We start from the raw sequence: 24,348 nt of genomic DNA, 5'->3' as shown, positions 1-24,348 counted from the left end.
TGACAATAGTGAAATGAATGGAAAAACAATATTTGAAGGTAATGATGGAGGAAATGTTAAATAATGTTTTGTGCTTCTTTTTCTACTAAAGTTTTCCTCCATAAAGTTCTGAGATGATATTCTTCTCACCACAATTGTACAGAGCATTTGTCTGAGTTACCGCAGACTTCGTCAGTTCAAACCAGTCTGGCCATTCTCTGTTGTCCTCTCTCATCAACAAGACGTTTCCATCCGCAGAACTGCTGCTCACTGGATGTTTTTTGTTTTTGGCACCATTCTGAGTAAATTCGAGAGACTGTTGTGTGTGAAAATCCCAGGAGATCAGCAGTTACAGAAATACTCAAATAGCCCATCTGCACCAACAATCATCCATGCGATTATATAATCAGCCAATCATGTGGCAGCAGTGCAGTGCATAATATCATGCAGATATGGGTCAAGAGCTTCATTTAATGTTCACATCAACCATCAGAATGGGGAATAAATGTGATCTCAGTGATTTGGACCATGGCATGATTGTTGGTGCCAGACGGGCTGGTTTGAGTATTTCTGTAAAAATTCTGTAACTCAGATAACCGCTCTGTACAATTGTGGTGAGAAGAATATAATCTCAGAATGCTATTCTGAGATGTGGGTTGGCGCTCTTTTGGTGGCACGAGGGGGACCTACACAATATTAGTCAAATGGTTTTAATGTTGTGGCTAATTGGTATATATACACTACCGATCAAAAGTTTTGAAACACTTACTCATTCTTTATTATATTTTTGTTTATAAAATAATAATAACATAAATGGAACTATGGGAATTATGTTGTGACTAAACAAAATCCAAAATAAATCAAAACTGTGTTATATTTTAGCATCTTCAAAGGTGTCACCTTTTGCCTAGAATCTGCAGACAAGTACTCTAGACATTCACTCAACCAATTTCTTGAGGTATCACCCTGGGATGCTTTTTAAACAGTATTGAAGGAGTTCCCATCTATGTTGGGCACTTATTGGCAGCTTTTCTTTATTATTTGGTCGAAGACATCAATTTCAAAACTTTTTTTTAAATACAATTTTAGTTTTATAATGAAATAAATGAACATGGTGGCACAATTATATTTTTGACTACAAAACTAATTTCAAACATTTAAGCATACGCCTTCAGATCAAAAGATTTTTAAGATCATGTGAAACATTTCAGTCAAGTGTTCCAAAAGTTTTGACCGGTAGTATATACTGTATATACATATAGGCTGGCAAAACCCCATCACCACCTCCACGCTGGTGCCGGCTGGAAACAGGGACCCCCTGGCAAACGGTGAGGGTCTCCAAGCGACAGGCGGAGCGACGCACCGGCCTGGAGTATTCTACTGGTCGCATCAAATGGCAACCACAACCCCACAATCACCCGATCAAGCTAGGGTGTCCCTGCCCACGAACGACGTGAGAAATGGGCTAGGGCTCCCTGCCCATAGATGGGGCAGGCTAAAGAAGCTAGTCAAACGGATCCGATTAGCCACCATCAGCATCGGCACACTGACCATACGAAGTCGAGAACTGGCTGACGTCCTCAAGAACCGCCGCATTGACATCGCGTGCATTCAGGAAATGAAATGGAAGGGTGCAAAGGCCAAGGACATTGGCGAAGGATACAAACGCATCTACTACGGTCTTAACACGAAGCGGAACGGAGTCGCAGTGTCCATCAACCAGCAACTCCAGAACCAGATAACCGATGTCTCGAACATCTCAGATCACATCATTTCGATCAAGATCGTCTCTGGCTCGATCACCCTTCACGTCGTCTGCTGCTAAGCCCCCCAAACTGGTTGCACTGACGAGGACAAGGATAAATTCTGGGGAAGCCTGAATGCACACCTGCGCACTGTAGAACCAGATGAGTACTTGTTCATCGGTGGAGACCTAAATGGGCACGTAGGCTCGGGAATGCATGGCTACTAGCAAGTACATGGTGGGCTGGGACATGGTACCCGCAATGATGATGGCTGCCACATCCTGGATTGCGCCGAAGCTCATGACCTCGCCATCGCCAGTACATTTTTGAAGAAGAGGCCCACCCACTTACAACAGCGGTGGAATCGTGACACAGATCGATTACTGGATGCTCCGACGTCGCGACCTGAAGCTCGCCCTTGACGCCAAGGTGATCCCATCTGACAACATTGGCCCTCAACACCGGCCACTCATCCTCAAACTACACCTCAACCTACAACGGCGATCTCATGTGCGCAAAACGGAGCCTGAGCGAATCAAATGGTGGAAGTGGGCTGACCACAAGAACCAGCTGGCAATCCTTACCAACCAGCAGAAGCCATCTGGGGTGAGATCACCACCCAAATCCATACCACTGCCACTGAGATCCTTGGAAGGATGAAGCCGGGAAGAAGATTCATCGACAAAGCAGTCTGGTGGTGGACTGAAGAAGTGCAAGTGGCGATCAAAGCAAAGAAGAGGGCTTACAAGACCTGGTTCCAAACGTGTCTGCCCGCTGACCTCGACCGATACAAGACCCTCAAGTCAACGGCGAAACGGGCAGTGGCCACCACCAAGGCGAAACACAATGACGAGCTGTACGACCAGCTGGACACACCAGAGGGGGAAAACAAGATCTACCACCTAGCCAGCTCTCGTCACCAGTCCACACAAGCCATATCCCAGGTAGCCACCATCAAGGACACCAACCACCGCTTACTACAGGACCCGCCTGCCATTCTTCAGCGATGGCGCAACTACTTCTCAGGGATCTCCATCGAAGAGTTCCAACACCCTCTGATACCCAGCATGGATCCAATCGCTGGACCAGTTCAGCCAATCACCACCACTGAAGTGTCACAGGCTGTCAAGAAGATGAAAAACGGGAAGGCAACTGGACCCGATGACATCCCTGCTGAAGCCTGGAAACTCATGGGGCACAGAGGCGCAGATATCCTCGCACTACTCTTCAACAAGATCATTGCTGATAACAGGCCTCCCCAGGCCTGGTCGACCAGCATCACTGTGCCAATCTGGAAAGGCAAGGGGGATGTCAGTGAGTGCACCAGTCACCGGCCAATCCGACTTCTATGTCACACGATGAAGATATTCGAGAGCATTCTGGACTGTCGACTATGCAACATCACCAGCATAACGCCAAACCAATGCGGATTTGTCAAGGGATCCGGAACTACAGATGCCATCCACGCCGCCCGCCTGCTCATGGAGATGCACAGGGAGAAGAACAAACCGGTCCATATGGCCTTCCTTGACCTGGAGAAAGCCTTTGACAGAGTCCCTCACGGCCTCATATGGCGAACGCTTCAATCGCACCAAGTCCCAGAGCAATACATGCGCTGGACCCAACTCTTTTACCAAGACACCACAGGCAGTGTCCGGTGCCCTGTGGGAACTTCGCCGCCATTTGACATCCGGGTTGGCGTACACCAGGGGTCAGCCCTATCACCCCTGCTCTTCATCCTCTGCATGGACACAGCAACGGCCGACATCCAAACGAACCACCAGTGGACAATGCTTTATGCCGATGATGTCTTCCTCGCCAAAGAGACACGCCAAGAACTCAATGCCCAAGTGCAACAGTGGAATGACCACCTCGGCGAAAGTGGGCTGAAACTCAACCTCAACAAGACGGAGTACATGGAAGGGGGCCCCCAAAACACTGGCACATCAACGGGAAAGACCTGAAGAAAGTGGAACAGTTCAAGTACCTTGGCTCCACCCTCTTGGCCGACGGCGACAGCCTCCCGGACACAAGAGCAAGAGTTAACGCCTGGATGAAGTGGCGCCAGGTCACTGGCGTCCTATGCGACCGACGCATGCCACACACCTCAAGGCAAAGGTCTACAAGACAGTCATCCGCCCAGTCGCCCTCTATGGAGCAGAATGCTGGCCTGCGACCACGAAGCATGAACAGGCCCTCCACATGATGGAAATGCGCATGCTCAGGTGGACACTGGGACTGACCCGACTGGACCAAGTTATAAACGAGGACATCAGGAAGATCATGGGATTGGCACCGATCACGGAGAAGATGAGAGAAGCTGGCCTCCGATGGTATGGCCATGTGACCCGAAGCGAGGAGGAGTCAGTGGCAAGGAGAGCATTATGGCTCAGCCCCGTAGGAAAACGGCCGCGCAGGCGACCAAAGAAGAGGTGGATGGATGAATCAAGGAATATATGAAGCACGTCAATGAAAAAGGTGGAGAACGGCTTGCCGGAAAGCGGACTCTGCACTTGTGCGGGAAAAACGATAGATATAAATATATATATATATATTATTATTATTTGTATTATTATAATTTTTTCAGTCTATTAAGGACTGTCCCAAATAAACACTCTTTTGTGTGGAACTACTTTCTTACGCCACAGGCGTAGTCATTGCTTGTTTTCAAAATAGTACAAATAGTAACGACAGCTTGGGCTGTTTCTAACAAGTTATTGGAGAAAGAAGAATGTGTGTGTGTATGAGTGAGAGGGAAAGAAAGAAAGAGAGAGAGAGAGAGAGCGAGAGAGATAGATTGAGACTGAGCATGTGATTACCTTGCACTGATGAAGATTAATGCTGCAGCTGTTAGTTTAACTCTATTTCTCAGCTGTAGTGTGGTAGTAATCTGCTCCAGTCATGGAGGGATGCTGCCATATGTGCTATTGGGATTATCCTACAAGTATGACAGTCCCGGTTAAGTGTTTTTTTATTTTTATTTATTTTATTTTTTTTTCGGAGAGAAAACATGGAGGACGTTAGATTCATTCTTGTATATTTCTTGGGGAACTCTTATTTTTACACTGACACAGAAAGCGTTCTCTCCTCCACCATGTTGAAAGTTTATGTCTTCTCCCAACTCGGAAACTTGTATCAGGTAGATGCCTGAGTGTGTTTGATAACTCAGTAAGTAACTGCAGTAATGCTAAGGCTGTTAGTTAAACTTTTCTCAGCTATTCACCTTATGCGCCAGAGAAACTAGTGTGCACCAATCTTAAAACTGTTGTTTTTGAACTTCTGTGTTTTCAGTGTTTTCTATATAGATATCTATGGTATTGACAGGGTTGGGGAGTAGTTAACTACATGTATCGATGCTACTAACTTAACTACATTTTTCAGTAGCTTGACAGTAGCTCAGCTGCTTTTAAAACAAGTAGCTTTTCCAGTAGCAAACTACTTTTTCCAGCAAGTAGCGGTGTAGCGTGACCAAACGCTACAACTTGTTGGTCAGATTATAACTAATAGCCTTCCTTAGTGCATAGAAGCCAAACTTTTACCAGCAAAATGTCCGACGATCTGGCAGCATATTTCTGTCTGCTGATCAGAATCAGGCAGTGTCATCTTCTTCTTTTGTAATGGCAGATCACAAACAAAAATAGTGAATTACCGCCATCTACTGAGAGCTTATTACAGCTCACTTGGATAAGAAGAGATTGTCTGATGGTTAATAAAAGAACACCATTTTATTCTTCTATGAAACAAAGAATGTTTCAGACACTTTGTTCTTAATAGATCACACAACAGCATATTTACCTTTACTATTTTAAATAAAATAATTCAAAAAATTATTATTGCCTTTTTAGGGATTTTTGTTTCTGTTCTAAATATGTTTATTTCGCTACTCATCATCTGTGCGTTATTGGGAGCAGCGAGTGAATTATTATTATTATATTTATAAATATACAGTATATATTATTATAATAATTACTATCATGCAGAACTATTTGATTTCTCCATTTCTTACAATTTAATTAACTATTATTTTCATGTAAAATAAATAAAATGATTGGTAAAAGAAATCAAAGCGAACAAATATTTGTAGAGCAACCTCTGTATGTGACCTGTAAAGCTGGCACAAAGTAAGAAAATACAATGAGCATGAACCCAGGTGAGGGGAGAAACAAGCCCTGAGTCTTTATTCACATATTATCCACACTAAATATTATGTGACAAGAACAAATAAAATGCCAGCCCAAGGAGAGTTTGTCATAAAAATGTGTTCTTTAGGGAAGTAGGCTACACCTGGCCACAGCAAGTTTTCACACTGAAAAGTGTGAAGTAATATATATATATATTTTTAATGGCGTCTGATCTTTTTTGTTTTTATTTTATACCGTTGTATTGTATTTTATGGCCATTATTAACTGTATTAATGTTACTATTCATTAAATGTATTAAATATATTTAATATATTTAAACACATTAAATGTATTTAATTAAAACATTAATTAATAAATGTCATTAGTGTAAATTTTGTTATTAATATTATTGGTTTGATAGTAACATAAAAAAAAAAATATTGCCTCATTAAGCAGCTTCAAAGTAGCTAGCTACTTTTAGATAGTAACTTGTAGTGTAGCTAACTTTTTTCAAAAAGTAGCTTGACTGTAGCTTAACTACTTAAAATTATGAGTAGCTTGTAGCTAGTCAAACTACAGTTTCAAAGTAGCTTCCCCAACACTGGGTATTGATGTCAAATTGTAATTAGCTAGCGAAATGGATTTACAGGTTGTAGAGTTGCAAAAAGTTATCTTGAGTACATTATTTTATAGTGATCAGGGGATGTCATAGCAACTGGAAGCAAAGGGAAGAGATTTTAAAACAAGGGTACTTCATTCATAAATCCACAAGATCCTACCTACACACTTCTCATGTCATTCACCCATCACGTTATAGTTAATGTGAGCAGATTTTGTGATTAAACTGGGATGAGGGAAGGATGCCACTAAAGTTACACACACACACACACACACACACACACACACACACACACACATACAAGTTTATTTTTAATTTTATATTCCGTTTATAACTATTTTATGTATATAATCTGAGGGGACAAATTAATTTTAAAAAGTACAAATTAAATGTCCTTTAATGTCATAAACTGCTTAAATTCTAAAGATGAATCCTAAAAAAAAAATAAGCAGTGGGGGCCTGGGTAGCTCAGTGAGTAAAGACGCTGACTACCACCCCTGGAGTTGTGAGTTCAAATCCAGGGTGTGCTGAGTGACTCCAGCCAGGTCTCCTAAGCAACCAAATTGGCCTGGTTGCTAGGGAGGGTAGAGTCACATGGGGTAACCTCCTCGTGGTCGCTATAATGTGTGGTTCTCACTCTCAGTGGGGCGCATGGTGAGTTGTGCATGGAAGCCACGGAGAATAGCTTGGGCCTCCACATGTGCTACATCTCTGTGGTAACATGCTCAACAAGCCACATGATAAGATATGTGGACTGACGGTCTCAGACACAGAGGCAACTGAGATCCTCCGCCACCCGGATTGAGGTGAGTCACTATGCCACCACGAGGACTTAGAGCCATTGGGAACTGGGCATGCCAAACTGGGGAGAAAATTAAAAAATAAATAAATAAGCAGTATCACATGTATAACAATTAAATGCTTGTATCATGAAAAAGTGCCATAGCTGCCCAAATGTGATCATCCAGGTCCAGTTTACCTCTACAGATCTCAACATTTTCAGTGACAGCAAAACACCTCAGTAGCATTTTTGCCTAGTAAATTGGTGGTGTAGACTCACCATCAACTCTTGGAGAAAAATACTTTTTGTGCTCCCACATGTAATCCATTTTGATCGACTCTTCTCAGTAGCTTCAATATAAACCAGATAAAAATCTGGAAGGGCAGAACACAGAAAAGGGGTGGGGCTGAATAAGGTCAAAAGTGTAGTATTAATCCGAAACGGATGAGTTAAAAAAAAAAAAAAAACCGTTTGCACTGACTGGCACAGTTTGACATTGTTAGGTCAACTTGCTCGTGGCATACACAAGATGGTCTTTTGTTGCCACCTGCTGGTTTAAAATCTTTAATATCACAGAGATGAATGAAAATTCACACATCTAGCTGCTCTTACATGTTTGGAATGCTACAAACACAAGCAGAGTGAAACAAACAGTAAAGTGTCCCAGTGCACTCTTGGAACGCCTCTCGTACAATCAGATTCGAGGATCGGAACTGACTGTTGTATAATCTTGGTTAATGTTAATTTGTAAATATTCTAATATATTTTAAAGTTAATGCATTATAACATAACATGATCAATTGTATTTTTATATATTTAAATTGACTAAAATTAATAAATGCTTTAAAAAATATTGTTTATTGTTAGTTTTTGATACCTTATGCATTTACTAATGTTAACAAATAGAACTTATTGTAAAGTAAAAAAAACAAAATGAATTAAAAAAAATTAACTATAATAAGGTATTTGTTAAATTTCTTGTGCTTTGTCATTCCCTCATATCATACTTCTGTAAAAAAAAAAATTGCTAAAGCTGTCTAAAAATGCACATAAATGATAAATCCCACAGTACAGAAATCAATTAAACATTTGTGTAATGTAGATTGCTTGCTGTTGATGAAGAGACTGTGGTCCATGGCACTGTATAATATAATATAATGCTTATGAATAATATGGATTTAATTAATGAAGATAGAGCAATGAGCATGGCACTAGCAATGCCAAGTTCGTTGGTATGATTCACACAGCACACACATATTTATTAAATGTATACCTTGAATGCAATGTAAGTCGCTTTGGATAAATGCTTCTGCCAAATGCATGAATGTACTGTAAAATGTAGAAACCACACTTTACCTTTTTTGGTACTACGGTATCATCATGTTAAAACATTATTAACTGTCAATGTTAATGAACATTACTGTCAATGTTCTATAAAAAACCAATTTCCTCATTCCTTTTTATCCTCTTTATCAGTTTTCTGCAGTTTAAATGATTTGTCTTATCTTCTCAACCACAGGAAAGTTCACAGACAGAAAAACACTCACTAACAACATAAACACACACACCTTGCCCATGCCCACCTTCTGATGCCAACCTAAGTTCTCATCTGTACACAGTCTGGCCTCCTATTAAATTTAGCAATCTGGTTAAATAAAACTAGATGGCTTTCACTTCCAATCATATTTTCTTTCAGGTACAGGAGATGTGAAGCCTTTTGATGTTTTTCTTTAGATATACCAAATGCAGGTTTGCTGTCTTCACAGCTGCAGAGAAATGATACCTTCTTCATCACAGTAAAGCAAACATGAAAAATAGGAGTGACAGTATAAGACAGCAGTTTTGGCATTTGATGACATATTGTGGAAATGTCATGTTATACTGAATGTTTTTGATCTAAGCTTCAGCTGAAATTCATAAGTTTGGTGTTAAAAGGACTGCAAGATGGCATGTTGCAGGATGTGTCTGCCAGCTTGTTTTAAACCAAATCAGGATCTTGCTTTTCTAAATTAACAGGGTTATTTTTGCCCTGCAGCCTTGTGTCACACGCCGACAGTTACTCAGTGGCCGGAAAGGTCACTCCTGACAGGAAGTGGAAGTGATCCAGCAGTGGAAGTCAAATCACTGCTACAGTATATCTTAGAGCAGTGTTTCTCACTCCTGTACAGTTAACATTCACAATTAAAAGATGACTTTGACCAATATAATTTAGCTTCCACCATAATTAATTGACACGTCCCCAACACAGAAAGTTGAGGCTCAAAGAAAATCCCACTGGTAATAAGTGCAAAATAGGGTTATCAAGGTAAAAATCCCATTAATGTTCTCATTAGAGAACTTGACATTTTTAAGGATAACAAATAAACCTTTCAGACAGACCTGCCATGAGCTCAAAGATTGTTAAGCAATGACATATGCTTCTTTAGATGCTACAAGTCAAGTGTTAATTCGATTTAATAAAAAATTTGTTTAATAGCTGAATTCCCATTGAAGAACTACATTACCAAAAATCCTGAAAAGAGATCCACCAATCAGAGAAGTCGCTGAACAGATGGAAAAGTAAGTGTTTATGAACTGCTGTTTTACTTGTGATTTGTGTGAAAGTGAATAAAAGTCGTTGTAGCACATCTAGTGTTTATTGCACCAGGAAACTGCTGCAACACACACAATGAGCCACGTAAAAATCCTTTTGTAAAAATAAAGGTATAGCAACATGATTCTGTGAGACCAGGTTGATTTTCAGACACTTCTTGGTTTCAAATTAAAGTTGTAATGTTTTGATTAACCCTTCTTTTGTCTTATGGGTCAATTTGACCCTTTTGAATTTTTAACACGGATTTACATAAACTTAACTTTAAGTTTTCGACCTAAAACTTACTGACATCCTCCACAGAGTTGATCTGAACTTGACAATGTAATTTTGTAAAATGTCATGTATTTATACACAAAGCTCCAAAAAAAAAGTACCTATGTTGTCGTGGTTTGTGACTCCGCCCATAGACATCCAGTCTTTTTTGGAAGCCCTGCCCTTTCCCAATGTTTTGTGGAATATCTCAACTTTTGAATGGACTACAAATATGATCTTGGTGTCATTTAAAAGCTAAGGCTTGCAATGATGTATAACATTTTATCATCAACATTTTCAAATGACAATTTGTTTATAATATTTTTATTTATTTATTTATTTTTTGCTGAACTGCATTTTTGTGTTTGCATTTGTGTCTGTTGTCAATGAGTGTTTGTGGGTGTCTGTGTGTACTTATGTGTGTGTGTGTGTGTGTGTGTGTGTGTGTGTGTGTTTGTGTGTGAAATTTTTAGTATGACTGTTCTTATAATAACATTTTTACCTTTTCTACAATATTATGGTGAAGCGTCTCAAAAAAGACTGGATGTCTATGGGCAGAGATGGGGCTCCCCCTACCTTTCAGATCTGTATATACAGGTGCATCTCAATAAATTAAAATGTCGTGGAAAAGATCATTTATTTCAGTAATTCAACTCAAATTGTGAAACTTGTGTATTAAATAAATTCAATGCACACAGACTGAAGTAGTTTAAGTCTTTGGTTCTTTTAATTGTGATGATTTTGGCTTACATTTAACAAAAACAATCATCTCTCAACTCTCAACAAATTAGAATATGGTGACATGCCAATCAGCTAATCAACTCAAAACACCTGCAAAGGTTTCCTGAGCCTCCAAAATGGTCTCTCAGTTTGGTTCACTAGGCTACACAATCACGGGGAAGACTGCTGATCTGACAGTTGTCCAGAAGACAATCATTGACACCCTTCACAAGGAGGGTAAGCCACAAACATTCATTGCCAAAGAAGCTGGCTGTTCACAGAGTGCTGTATCCAAGCATGTTAACAGAAAGTTGAGTGGAAGGAAAAAGTGTGGAAGAAAAAGATGCACAACAAACCAAGAGAACCACAGCTTTATGAGGATTGTCCAGCAAAATCGATTCAAGAATTTGGGTGAACTTCACAAGGAATGGACTGAGGCTGGTGTCAAGGCATCAAGAGCCACCACACATAGATGTGTCAAGGAATTAGGCTAGAGTTGTCGTATTCCTCTTGTTAAGCCACTCCTGAACCACAGACAACATCAGAGGCGTCTTACCTGGGCTAAGGAGAAGAAGAACTGGACTGTTGCCCAGTGGTCCAAAGTCCTCTTTTCAGATGAGAGCAAGTTTTGTATTTCATTTGGAAACTAAGGTCCTAGAGTCTGGAGGAAGGATGGAGAAGCTCATAGCCCAAGTTGCTTGAAGTCCAGCGTTAAGTTTCCACAGTCTGTGATGATTTGGGGTGCATTGTCATCTGCTGGTGTTGGTCCATTGTGTTTTTTGAAAACCAAAGTCACTGCACCCGTTTACCAAGAAATTTTGGAGCACTTCATGCTTCCTTCTGCTGACCAGCTATTTAAAGATGCTGATTTCATTTTCCGGCAGGATTTGGCACCTGCCCACACTGCCAAAAGCACCAAAAGTTGGTTAAATGACCATGGTGTTGGTGTGCTTGACTGGCCAGCAAACTCACCAGACCTGAACCCCATAGAGAATCTATGGGGTATTGTCAAGAGGAAAATGAGAAACAAGAGACCAAAAAATGCAGATGAGCTGAAGGCCACTGTCAAAGAAACCTGGGCTTCCATACCACCTCAGCAGTGCCACAAACTGATCACCTCCATGCCATGCCGAATTGAGGCAGTAATTAAAGCAAAAGGAGCCCCTACCAAGTATTGAGTACATATACAGTAAATGAACATACTTTCCAGAAGGCCAACAATTCACTAAAAATGTTTTTTTTTTTATTGGTCTTATGATGTATTCTAATTTGTTGAGATAGTGAATTGGTGGGTTTTTGTTAAATGTGAGCCAAAATCATCACAATAAAAGAACCAAAGACTTAAGCTACTTCAGTCTGTGTGCACTGAATTTATTTAATACACGAGTTTCACAATTTGAGTTGAATTATTGAAATAAATGAACTTTTCCACGACATTCTAATTTATTGAGATGCACCTGTATCTATCACCTTGTGATAGAAGGTGATAGAGAAAAGCCTTTTTTTCTATTGTTAGCTAGCACCTAGACGAACGATTTAAGATAAAAATTAGAGAGATAGAGCAAACAGAGCCTTTATTACAAGCTTTTGAAGCTTTTTTAACAAGATTTTTGAAGCTGTGTTCAGGTCTGTATATTGGAATAGAAGGTGATAGAGAAAAAATATTTTGTGTGTGTGTGTTAGCTAGCACAAACGATTTAAGACCAAAAGTAGAGAGATAGAGCAAACAGAGCCTTCATTACAAGCTTTAAAATTTGAACATAAAAAATGGTCAATTTGACCCTTAAGGACAATGTAGGTACTTGATCGTTAAGATGGGTTATTCACGAAGCTGGTTGGTTTGGCTTAAGGCTTAAAGTATTTTTACAATACTATGAAGAAAATGGATGGGAAAAATACCAACAGAACCAAGACTGAAAAGGTGGATGGTCATAGTTGCGCTATTTTGATATTGTGGCGATGTTTGTTTCTGCTCATGTAATATACAATCTTTCCAACATGAATTTAAGCCAGCATAAGGCCTCATTAAGAGTCTGTTTAGCTGTAGTATATCATATGAAGTGTGTTTTTTGTATGGGTAAAATGGATAATATCCCTTCAAGACACAAAATCCTACAACAACTAAATGCAACAAATCATTTTAAAATACCACTCATCCATACTTCCTTTTCCTGGACATGCTACAACATGATCACCAGGAAGTCTGCATGTTGTTTCCTAAAGTTCCAGTACTCTAGGATCAGCCACATTGTCTTACTGACAAGCGCCATCTCCCATCAGACATTTTTGCATCGGCTCAAGTGTTTTTACCTTCCCTTGTGGTGTGACTGGAAGTGTGTTATGTCAGCAGCGTGGGACACCTGGGTTTGCATCCTGCATTAAAGACAGGAAATAATAGCGTTTGCATAATCACCGTCGAACGTAATTCAGAGGTTGATTTTTTTCCCCCTAACATTAAATTTGTACTCCACTAAAGGTTAGGTTTGGGGGTTGGGTTAGGGTTTACAGTTGATATACATAAAATATGCATTCCTCAGAAAAGTCAACCTATTGTTTCTGATTTCACTGTGAGATCAGTCTACATAAAAGCAGTCTTACAGTTTCAGAGGTGATCTATAGGAAATCCCTTACATGATGAAGATTCATAAATGACATTAAAATGAGGCACTGCCTGTTATGGTATGATGCATCCCAATGTGCTTACTGATTAATAAAAGCTCCCCGGGTCCCATTTCACAGATATACAACCCCGTCAACGGTTCCTTCAGTGCAGTCATAAGTAGTTTTCTGGACAAATGCTTTTCAGCTTCAGCAACTTTCTCTTGTTTTTTCTCTCATAGTTTTTATATACCTTTGTTATGTGCCTTCTGCCTTCATGTCTTTGCCTGATTACCTGTCTCAAAGGCCGTAGATGAACATAAATCAAATCCATTAAAGGGGTTTTCATAAATTTCTCCATTAAGAGTGAGCGGCAGGAGGTATGTATGTGATCAGCGGCTCCTGATAAGGGACTGCACTGTAGCTTCTCGATTCATTTTATCATGAAATGCAATCAGTGGGAAGAAAAGAAGGAGACTCCTCCAGGGCATGATAGGATCACAAGTCTTTATGTTTTTTTGATCAGTTATAAACACACCATTTAATTTTGTGCTTAAAGCAACATCTGAGTAAATTATAAGGGTAGAGCTCCAAAAAGCATTATAAAAGTATCATAAAAGTAGTCCATACGACTCTGAAAGACATTATTCATTGAAGATATTTTCATTTTTTGGGTGAATTATCCATTTAATTTTCTGTACAAAAGGCTAATATGACTGCTACTACTATTGTATAATGACAACTTCGAGCCAAAAACTCAAGGCATACATTGTTACTGTTGGAGGGATAGGCATTTAACTAAGGAAACATGACTTGAAATGATTCAAAATCCACTTCCAAAGGAGCTCTGTATTGAATATAATACCCAAAGACATTAATCAGGGCTGCTTCAGTCTGAATCTACTTAATGTGGTTTGTTTATATTCATAATTCACTGTCTTATCCAGTGCTATAAGCTGCCGGTTGACCTTTGTACAAAATCTATGTTTCAGCTGGTCACCCTATTTGTCCCCTCACTACACTCCAGTGGGAAAGATAATTAGGGTTGAAATTAAGTGTGTGTGTGGGTGTGTGGTAGAGGGATCTACTCTGTGAAAATAGGCTGGTCAACTGGTCACATGCTCAATCTCTTATTTACAATGTTCATGTTTATCTAATGCAAAATCAATGCACCAGTGTGTGGGGAAGTTAGAACCCTGCTAAAGATAATGAGAAACTACTTAACAATCAACTTGCTATGCTTTAGTTATTAAAAGAGAACTGGAGATGTCAGATAAGGGCACCCTGTTAGTATCACACAGGGGACACTTCTTGAACAGGTTCACAAAAATATACACTCACTGGCTACTTTATTAGGAACACCTGTACATCTACTTATTTGTGCGAATAACTAATCAGCCAATCATGTGGCAGCAGTGTAATGTATAAAATCATGCAGATATGGGTCATGAGCTTCAGTTAATGTTCACATCAACCATCAGAATGGGGGAAAAAATTATCTCAGTGATTTAGACAGTGGCATGATGGTTGGTGCCAGATGGACTGGTTTGAGTATTTCTGTAACTGCTGATCTCCTGGGATTTTTACATGCAACAGTCTCTTAAGTGTATAGAGAATAGTGCGAAAAAAAACAAAAACAACCAGTGAGCGGCATTTCTGTGGATGAATATGCCTTGTTGATGAGAGAGGTAAACGGAGAATGGCCAGACTGGTTCGAGCTGACAGAAAAACTACGGTAACTCAGATAACCCCTCTGTACAATTGTGGTGAGAAGAATAGCATCTCAGAATGCATAACACGTCAAACCTTGAGGCAGATGGGCTACAACAGCAGAAGACCATGTTGGGTTCCACTTCTGTCTGCCAAGAACAGAAAACTGAGGCTGCAGTGGGCCTACCATTTGTGTACCACAACAGAACTCCAGATTCGTCAGACCAATCAATGATTTTCCAATTGTCTACTGTCCAGTTTTGGTGAGCCTGTGCCCACTGCAGCCTCAGTTTCCTGTTCTAAGCTGACAGTAATGGTACCCGGAGGGGTCTTCTGATGCTTTATATATATATATAAAACAGCTGAGGAAATGTAACAAAACCTTTGAGATTTGAGTAATATATAATTGTACATTTAGCAGTATTATCATTAGTAAATCAATAAGTAAATCATTACTCCACAGACAGTTCTCGGGCAGTACTGTGAGTGATGACAGCATACAAAAAACTGTATATTTCTTGGAAAAGACAACATATTAGTTTTAGCTAACTTGTGAAAGAGCATATGAAAACAACATGTATACAAAAATCTAGTATTTTTTCATAATAAAAATTCATACTTAAAATTAGTTACACCACACACAGCATATTTTTTTAATAAAATTTTTACTTTTGAACACACTTTGAATTTTTAAGAATTTTAAAGAGATTTAACAAAGGTTTGAATGTATAACCTCTTTTTTTAAAGAGACATAATTTGCCCATATATTGGGTGATACAACAGAATCTTTAGACAATATATAATATACAGTATATAGCCTATATTCTGCTAAATGTAAATATAAACATTATGGGGCAAACAGGAAATAATTATTTAATTTCTGGATATATATTTATAAATTCTGTATATTTAGTTATAAATCCGGATATATAGTTGTAAATCTGGATATATACATTACATTTATATATTTAGGATTCATAACTATATATTCAGATTTATATCTATATATAGCGGTAACACATTCTTTGAAGCCCATATATATAATGCATTGTAAAGGCATTATAAAGCAATAGTTATCTCTTATAATACACCATATAATATGTCATAACTTATAAAGAATTGTAACCACAATTATAATACATTATAATACTTTCCTATTCATAGTTATACCTTAGAGTATAATGCATTATAACACCAGCAACATCCAATTTTCTCTGCAAAAGTTATAATGTATTATACGTATATATTTGTAATATACTGTATATATTAGGTATGCTTTAAGTAAAGTGACAAAAGCAATGTCTTCTTATAAACAGCCATAAGATATTTTTAAGTGGTTATAAGGCATTACAAGTCATGCTGGAAGTTATACAAACAAAATAACACACATTCAATGTAAATTACGAAAAACAGTTGTAAAGCTACAAGGTTAAAATATATCAGAAACTCTCTCTCTACAAAAAAATATGTATGTTGATCATACATGAAGCCAATCTTCTTGGGTATAAACACACCCAAGAATAAAAAACTAAAACTAAAACTGATTCTACAGTATACTGGACTCTATTCAATAAACTGTATTTAATGCCTTTACAATGCATTATAAATATGGGCTTCATAGAAAGTGTTACCTATTTGGCTTTACAACTACATATTCCGATTCATAACAATATATTCAGATTTAAAACTATATATCAGAATATAAAACGGTATATTCAGGATTTATATCGATGTATTCGGTTTTACAACTATTTATTCGGATTTATAACTATATTCAAGATTTATTAGTAGGCTATGTATTCTGATGAACAACTGTATATTCAAGATTATAACTATATATTTAGCATTTCAACTATATGTTCGGATTTATAATTATATATTCAAGATTTACAACTATATATTTTGATTTACAACTATATTTTCAGAATTATAACTCTATATTCAGGATGCAAAACTATACATTCAGATTTGTATCTATATAATTATACTGCCGTCTACATATTCAGGATTTATAACTATATATTCAAATTTACAACTGTATATTTGGACTTTTAATAATATTTTCAGGATTTACAACAATATAATTGGATTTACAACTATATATTCAGATTTATAATGATATATTTAGATGTATTTCTTTATATTCAGGATTTATTTATTACTATATATTCAGATTTATTACTATATATTTAGGATTTACAACTAATGTTCTTTTATATTTGTCAAAGAAGATGTGTCTCAGGTTAATCTGCTTTAAAAATGTATTATCATATCTTGCTTTCAGTGTCAAATTCAAGCATTAGCATATAGGGTTTGATACATTTGCTGTTGGATGTAATATGTTTTCTTTCTCCTCTCATCAGCACCAGCTAGACTGACATGCTCATGGCAGCGTCTCTTCTCAGCCATCTGGTAAGTAAGCATGCACAGATGGTTCACCTCCAGATTGTGACTATGTTTTGATACTCTCCCACCTCGTAAAGCACAACTAAGTGACAGTGAATATTGATCACTAAAAAATGGAGTAAATGAGTGGGAACATTCACTGTTGCTGCTGAAATCAATTCCTTCTTCTAATGCTTATGAGAATGGTTACAAAGATACTAATTCACCAAGGACTGTCGTAGCTCAGTGAAAAGTAAAATCTTATTTTGAATGGATCTGTGTCAAGGTAATCCATAAAGTGACCCTATACCATGTCTCTAACACATTGATGCTCCACATGACTTTTTAGTGGCACAAAAGGCAATCTGTTCTCTGCAATCAATTTCCATTTTGTGCAATCATTGTAATATTTGACCCCCCCCCCCCCCCCCAAGACTCACAAAAGCGATTAGACATGGTTTATTTTAGTCTTGCCCCAGAGCAAGTACATTTCATACGTACAAGGAATTTGATTGGTCGACACTGTGATTGGGCCAAGTTAAGTTGTGTATATGGAGAAGATAAAAGGGCCACACACTGAACCTTGAGGTACCCCAGTGTATTTCAAATGTTAGTCCAATCCTTAAAGGTGCTGTAAGCGATTTCAGCTGTTCTACTTCCACAAGACTGAGCTGTTGGATTAGCCCCACCCCCTCTTTCCAAAACCTCGAACTCCAAAGATACCTAAATGAGCTTTATCGAGAGCAGAAACTGTTGTTAAAAACAACAGCAGCAAAATAGCGCCCTCAACTGAAAACTGTTATGAACAACATGACATAAAAATGCATTATGCCTCAATAATTCACTGCAACTACAATACTATGAAAACGCGCAAAATGATTGACAGACAGAAAGCATTACTGTCTGCGGACAATTTTTGTTTGCTGTTTACAGAGTCTAGGACTGTCACAGAAATTGGTGAGTTATCTTACAACAATTATTTCAGTAATATCTCTCAGAGAGAAGGAACATTTTTTGCATACCTTTCCATGAAAAAAATTGCTTACAGCACCTTTAAACATACTGACATTTCCAAAGTGAAGTCAAGTTACAGTAAATGTATTAATAACTAAGAACAAAAAATTAAAAAGAGATAAGAAATACTCTTGTTTATATATAACGCTAAAAAAGATCACATATTTAAAGGTAAAGTGTGTCATTTCTCTACCACAAGTGTCACCAAACAAAATTGCAAAAACAGACTCAGGTTCTGGCTTATAACTTTTACTATCCTACATTAAATGTCTGGATAAACAGATTCAGTCCTGCAAAAAATAAAGAAAATGAGTCAAAATCTTTGTGTACTGCATTGTTACTTCCGTATTGTTCCCTTCTTTACAAATTAAATGTCTGTTCCATCTAAAAAAAGACCAGTATAGTTTCAACAACACTGGACTTTTAGGGGATTTGACTACATCTGCACTTCAATCTGAAATTTCACTAGACCTCCTCACCGTGTAAGCACTATTTTCCACCAGCACTTCTCTTTTAACTCCTCCAAAGATCTTGCCATCTGTCAGTGTCAGTTTGGCAACAAAGTGGCCACGTTTAATTGAAAAACAATGAGACGGCAAAGATGAGGGTCAGAGCAATATTCACCGATGCTTCCCGGGTCACCCCTTCATTTCCCCGTCACTGTGTCCTGGCATTCAGAATTAGTTGAGAGATGTCAGGGCACATTGTGTTCAGTCAAATGTCCTGCCCTGGTCTTTATCACTGAGGTGAGGGGACAAATATCTAAACAGCCCTTATCCTGCAAGCTCAAAGGTAATCAATGTTGAAGGGAATATGCTCTCGTGATGTGATCACAGCAGACGTGATGCTATATCTGGTGGGCACGCTGTGACTGGATGGCATGATGGGCACTGGCATTTCAAGAAAAGGGTTGTTTTTATTTATATATTTATTTATGTCGGCTGTCATTTCAAATCACCATGGATGTCTAACAGATTGTAAAAAAAAAAAAAAATAGATAGATAGATGCTTGTAGAACAAAGTAGTTAGTTTATTAGGGTTGTCAATGGCATAGGGGAGCAGCAGATTTGTAGGGCTTTACTGGTTGTTTAGATCAGTATTACTATCAGAAATAATTAATAATTATTTATTTAGTTATTAATTAATATTTAAATTAATTAATTGAATCTAACTCATTAAAACCTCATATGGGGCTCCAGTAAATGTAGTGTGCTACGTTTAGGAGCAAGTTTGGTTATTAGCAATAATTAATAATTATCAAAGATAATTATTCATTATTAAAATCAATAGAACATTGATGAGAATCAGTGTTAGCTTTTTTAATCCTTTAAATCAACAATTATCAAAGATAATCGTTAATTATCAAAAATCAATAGAATATTAATAAGGATTAACATTGACAGGGCACCACCCTGGAATCAGGGACTAATAACAGATAGTAAAACAGTCTCAATATTAGATTGTTTTCGACATCTGAAGAATATCGATTTTCGGGAAAAAAAACAATGAATGAAGGTTTGAATCCGAGCACTGACATCCCGTCAGCATGACACAGGCATATGCAAAACAAACCAAAACACTTCTCTTTGTAATATAAACAAAGTTTATTTATGCAGTAATATCAATTAATAATTAATACAATGCAGTCAATAAACTTCCGACTTACAACTACAAACTAAACAGTGATATGATTAGATATGGAAATGAAAATAATCCTATAACACATAAGGTGTGTGTGTGACAGTGTGTGTGTGTGTGTGCGTAAGGAGGAACGTGCACAAAATGGCGGACGTGACTCTCGTGGAGAGTATGTCACGCGAGACTTCCGGCCAGAGAATATGACCGCGAATGGGGGCGGCGAGAAACCAGTCAATGGCGTCTACCAGTTACCGCGTGTATCCGCTTGTACGATAGCTTAGGGACAAAGCTGGGCTTTAGCATTAAGCTATCTAGGAGCCAAAAATGTGTGCCAGAATGTTTGTGAGGGGTCGCGTGCATGTGTGTGTGGTTAGTACGAGAGAGAGAGAGAAGTGACGGCCCTAAAGCCGATTTCGTGATCGTGGGAGAGAAAGCAGCTGTTAGTTCATTGCTCAGAGATGCAGTGGACGGCTCGTAAACAGTCCCGCGTACTTTGACTCTTTAATGGATGAACTCAGTTTACCTGTCTCACCCGTGATGGCGAAATTGCACAACAGTCCAATTTGGTTGGACCACAATACAGCAAAACAAATTCGTGATAATTAATACCCTGAGTATTAATAATGAGCGGACATGGCGGTCCGTAAACTGTACAAGCAAAAACCTTGAAACACAAGAATAACACACTATAATATTCTATCTCTGCCCAGACATAAACCTCTTACTTGAATCGCATGAGGACACAGGTAGAATGTGTTTTCCTCCGTCCTTTAACTCTGACCCGGTTCCTTGAGGCTCGGGTGATGATGGGAGGCCGTTTCCTCGCTCTGTCGGCGGGCGGTATGGCTGTTGATTCTCGGCGGGCTGGCGGAGAACTCAGAAATGTCGACTTGATTGAAGATGGAAAAGAAATCTTTAATCTCTTCACTCCTGTAGCCAAACGGATGAAGAAGCGAATTGCTCAGTTGAACACAGAGTAATCTCAACTCGTCCAGCGAGATGGAGATTGTATGGCTACAGTTTCAAGTCGGACGTTACTTCCTTGTGCCACGAGGTTGCACCTGAGAGCAGTGATGAGCTGCGTCTATACAGGACGAACAAAGTTGCTGAAAGCAAATCCCAGAAGCATTTCAGAGGTATTTCAACTCCTGATGATGTCATGGTTTGAGGGACGTTCTGTTGTGTGCCTCATCCAATAGGAGTTGAGAGTTCGATTAGTGAGCAAGGCTTCATGGGATTTGTAGTCTGTTTTGGACTCCCTTTGTTTGATTTTGGTGTGATTTTTATCAGTATAATTTACGACTTGGAATGTGGGGGCTTGAGTTAGGTTTTTATGACTGTGTTAGGCCTGCCTTTGTCTTCTATCTGAATACATGAGGCCCAACAGATTTGTCACACATTTTACTCCAGTTTAGTCTTTTGCAGGGTAGGTTTATTTTTGAAAATCCATTTCTACATTTACATTCACATTACATTTATTCATTTAGCAGACACTTTTATCCAAAGCGACTTATCAAATGAAGAGGGAAACAAAATAATTAATTCATCTTAGGCTGAAGTGCTCCAAGACAAAGTTTCAGTTGTATAAAGAAAAGTACAAGCCAAGGCAGAGATTAGAGTGCATTTTGTTTTCTGTAGGGTTAAGTGCTTATGGAAAAGTTGTGTCTTTGGCCGTTTCTTGAAGACAGAGAGGGAGTTTGGTTCACGGATGGTGTTGGGAAGATTGTTCCACCATCGAGGTACATTCCTTAACCCTTCTGTTTTGGAGAAACAGAACATGAACATTACCATAGGCTTGTTTTAAATGCTAGCCACAAGATTTTTTAAAATAGCATTTCAGAACACCACCTACATTACAGTACATATCAATGGTGGTACTATTCTTATACAGTTAATATACAGCAAAGCCTTGATTTGTAATGAAAAAAGATGATAATTAGGACAATTACAAGTTGTATTTGTTTGAAACAAGTACAGAATCATGTTTTTATTCAAAAACAATTTAATTTCAGAATATAAACTTCTGCCTGGTGGACAAAAAATGAGTGAAAAATCATATACTTCCATTGAAAGGTCCCCACACTTATCTAGGGATCAGGATGTTTTGATGAGAGACTTGATAATCTTGACGATGGCCTCTTTTGACTTGGGCCAGTAAGCAGCCAACTTGCAACCATTTAGTAATGCCCTAGCAATCATCTAGGAACACCCTTGTAATCACCCAAAACACCCTAACATTACATAAATATAGACCATACTTTGGCAATGTCACCGCATATTTCACAGACGGAAGTGGTGGTAAAAAAGACCGCGCGAACACTTAACCAAACCTGTAGTAAGCTGACCCAACAGTCCTCAAAAAGTTAGCTGTTACCTTTAAATTGTCTGGTTAAGCTAAATTAAATGTCATGCGGCACTGTTAGCTGTAAATATCGCAATAGGAAAAACCGAGGGCTCCACTTTTATCGAATTCCTTCAACTGAGCTGACTGGACTGAGGAACTCACAGCTTTTCAATGAACATTTTATTACAGGTATGTAATTAACTCATATCAATATAATAATAGAATTGCTAAGAATTATTCTGTATTTATAATGGTTTTGTGTCATACTTTCATTTATCAATCAATGTTTATAAGCTGTGTTACTAGCAGTAGTGTACCCACAAACATAAATAGCTTTGAACCTGAAGGCTAATTTCATTCTGTATTATATTTTAATGTTATTTATTGTCTAATCTGATACATCTAACACAAAAGATTCCTTGCTTTCTGACACCACTTACTGCACATGCGCTGCAATATTTGTAAACAATGGGAAATGTCTATAAACAAGTATCCTAAAAATGTAATTTTTTTTTGTAAATTATTCATTGTTGTGGAGAATCCAAGGGCATTTTCACCAAATACAAAATTAAGAAGATTTTAACTCGTACTCAGGTAAAAAATTCATCATGATCACACCGGAAGTCACCATGTTGCTTCAGTATGTTCCAGTTCCCTGGCATTGGCCCCATCATGCTGAGTTACTGACTAGCGCCATCTAACATCATACATTTTTGCACTAGTTCAGGTGCATTTGCCTTCTGTGGTGCGACTGGAGCTGCATTGTGTCAGCAGTGTGGCAGACCCGGGCTTCATATTCCCTCTAATATTATATTTTTACCCCACTGACTGTTAGGTTTAGGGTTGGGGTTTTGGGGGAGTTTTAATAAAATATGCATTCCTTTATGCTCTTACATCCTTTACAGCTAAAAAACAACTCACTTTACAACACGCTTTTGGCGCCCCCCTGTGGGCATTTCACCCTGAAAATAGAGCTCACTTGTGCAAGTATATTCGTGCCCTTCTGTTCAAAAACACTTGCCCATTGGGTGCACTGCTTTGGATTTCAGTAAGCACAGACCGAGATTAGCTTAAGAAAAGTGAACCTACTGTTTTCAAATTCACTGTGAGTTCAGAGTGAAAAAATTATCTAAACATTAAAGGAGGGTTAAATTCATCACTACTAAAAAGGTATTGAAAATTCCAACGTTGTTGCCTAGGAAAAAAAGATGCAGTTCATTTAACACATGTTGACCTTTTGTTGACCCAGTAGTGGGGCACATTGTCAAAATGGAACTTGCCTATGAAATATAAAATAATTCAAGAAAGAGCAAAAGTGTAACAGGTAATGTACAAAAAATATAAAGCCATTGTTTTGTGCAAAAAAATATTTATGAAAAATACCCTTGTCCTTAGAACACAGCGAAACCTTTCGGGTAAAATCTACCTTTATTATATACTTGACCCTTGTCTGAATGTATTATAGTGTGTTTTTATTGTGTTCACTTTTTTTTACCAAACAGAAAAATATGATGATATTAGAATTGTAGGCCACATCCACACTAAAGCCACGTCCACACTAAAGCCACGTCCACACTAATATGTTTTCGTCTCTCTCATTTGATTATCGCAAAACCTGACTCTGAGTTTTTATTCTTCAATATCCATATTGAGGACCCAGCTGTCACCCCCTACAGCTTATGGTGGAAGAATGTAGGCAATTTTATCAGTGTAAACTTGATCAACCAACAAAAAATAAGATAGGTAGATTTTATTATTTTGTTAGGGACTGTCTGGTGGAGAGATTGAGTGAGGCACTGCTGTTAGTACCTGAATAATAGAGGTCTAAGACACTCTGTACAGAGAGTGG

This window comes from Myxocyprinus asiaticus, chromosome 41 (assembly GCF_019703515.2).
Source record: "Myxocyprinus asiaticus isolate MX2 ecotype Aquarium Trade chromosome 41, UBuf_Myxa_2, whole genome shotgun sequence".
NCBI classification, from domain to species: Eukaryota; Metazoa; Chordata; class Actinopteri; order Cypriniformes; family Catostomidae; genus Myxocyprinus; species Myxocyprinus asiaticus.
Note: the sequence above shows the minus strand (reverse complement) of the source record.